This window comes from Sceloporus undulatus, chromosome 3 (genome assembly GCF_019175285.1).
Source record: "Sceloporus undulatus isolate JIND9_A2432 ecotype Alabama chromosome 3, SceUnd_v1.1, whole genome shotgun sequence".
Lineage (NCBI taxonomy): Eukaryota > Metazoa > Chordata > Lepidosauria > Squamata > Phrynosomatidae > Sceloporus > Sceloporus undulatus.
The window spans coordinates 160,402,000-160,404,529 of record NC_056524.1 but is presented as its reverse complement, the minus strand read 5'-3'; positions in this window follow the sequence as shown (position 1 = coordinate 160,404,529).

Here is a 2,530-nt window from a genome sequence, read left to right as displayed (position 1 = left end):
TCTACAACGCAACTCAAATATACAAGAACTCTGTGTGGGCTGCAGAACTGTTGAACATACACCTCAAACAGACAGGCCAAAATAAAGCTGCTTTGGGTCACTTTGGAGATATGCTGTTTAAATGACACACGCATCTTAAGAGGCCAGAAGCTGCAGCAAAGATACACTCCAGTCCTTAGCATGGGAGCATAGCTTTGACGCGGCTTCCGGCCTCTTAGGATACATGCATAATTTAAACAGCATACTTACAAAGTGACCCAAAACAGCTTTATTTTGGACTGTCAGTTCAGGCCCATAGTTCAGAAGAAAAGAAGTGGAGAAACAAACCTCTTTCAGAGAATAAGAAGAATGTTTGCACTGTATGATTCTCAGGTGCACCTTACCAATATCTCTGTAATCTTATCAGCAGGAACAGGCAATATCTTGGAAGAGGTATTTTTATACTTCCTACAACTCTTGCAAAATTTACCCTCAGGCAGGAATTGAGTGTCTAATTTATTTCATTGAATTACAGTGTATGATGGCACAACAATGCACACTTCTTTTTAAAAAGCACACCTGGGAGTATCACACTTCTCCATTCCCTTCGCATGAATTTCTTCCTAAGTGTTACATGGAAGAATAGTCTCTAGAAAACTGGCTGGAAACGTGACACAACTATTGTGACTTATTTCAGAACGAACGGGCATTACATTGCAATTCATAGAGTCACACAGAAAATTACAGAGGCAGTGTTTAATTTGATTATAAGAGCCAGCACTATCTATCTCTCTGCTGAGTACCTGTGCTTCAGTGTGAACTGAACAGCAGGGAGGGCATATAATGCCAAATAATCCCCACCAGATTACTTAACACATTTTTTATTTGGATAAAGAGCATTTCTTCATCTCTTCCCAAAAGGATTAAGCACTGCCTTCTATGATAAGGCAGGGCACATCTCACAAACAATTTCTTGCATTTCACAAACCCTGAAAGAGTATTAACTTCTGACGTCGTAAGAGAAAGGTGCAGGAGTGTGTAAATCTTAAGGAGTTGTTCCTAAGAATGCTAGTCCTCTCTTATACACTGGAGCTTTGCCTACAAAAGAGATACACATCCTCCCAGAAACAATTCTATAGCTTCTTTCATGATACAGATGGCTTGAAACTGATTGTACAAACACAAGACAAGAACTTCACTGAGTTTATGCAAAGAGGAAGCTAGAAAATGGACTCAATAAATGCAGAAACGTGACAGAAAACAACTTTACCCTGCCCTTACAGATATAGCTAACAGTAAAACTCTCAATGAACAATGTAGCCACTGGATAGCTGCAAAAAAAAAAAATGTTTTACATGAGGATGACATTGTTTTCAGCAGATTTTAGTACAGTATTAGTCTACTGTGAATTCTCTGCCAACAGTTCAGACTGGCTTCTGTCTCAGTTCAATCCAGTCTGAAAACAATGTTCAGTATGTAACCAGCTGAAACGTATATCATTGTGTTTACATGTAGTTCTAAATATCAAAGCCAACAACTTACAATGAAATGTGTCTATCCTGTGCTAGGTAAGAAGTTACAGTATATATCTGTTGTTGACCAAAGTAAAAAATAACCCAGTTTGAGACTGCTTTAACTTCCCTGCCTCAGTGCTGGAAACTGTACTGTAGTTTATTGTGGCTCCAGAGCTCTCTGACAGAAAAGGCTAAGTGTCTCACAAAACTACAGTTCCCAGAATTCCCTAGTATTAAGCCAGGGCAGTTGAAGCTGTCTCAGATTGAGTCATTTCTGCAGTGCGTTTTGTACCTTTGCAAAGAGTGAAGGTGAACCTACATCAGCAAAAACACCTGGGGCTTTATCCTGGAGTATGTGCAAATGTGGTGCTGCATGAGCAGGAAGAGAGAGATGGATCTGTTTCACAGGCTGGGATGGATGGTGACTCACTACGTAACTAGTAAACAGATCTGTCAATGTGTTTTTTTACATTTGCCTTTAACATCTGCCTGAGAGAAGCAGAAGCTTTACAGAGAAGCTGTTCTTGTCACATTTATCAGGGCGCTCCATCAGTTAAGCGAAAGTTCACGCATGCATTTCGCAGCACCTGATGCAAACCCTTAGTCTTTCCAGATATGAAGGAGAAACTCTTACATGAGAAAGTGACAAAACTTTCACCTAATGGACAAGAGAGCACTGGTTCGGATCTAAGAGACAATAAACTCACTCAGCAATCTTGGGCCAACTGTTCCCTCAGCCCAAAACTACTTCATTCTCCTTTTCTGAGGCTAAAAATTTGGGGAACCCCCTTTGCCCAGACACCAAATGTAATAACAATGTTGCATCATTTCAGTAACGGTTTCCCAGTGAGTCATCTCCCACCAAGAGCAGCAATGAAGCCCAGACTTCAACTCAAACCACTATGAAAGGCTGATTGACTCCCAGTGTGTGAATGGTGTGGACAGTGTCTACTACACAGCTGCTGAAGCTACTGGTGGGGAAAACGCCAGTGAGGCAAATCTAACAAAGGCCCCATACAGACAGGCCAAAATAAAGC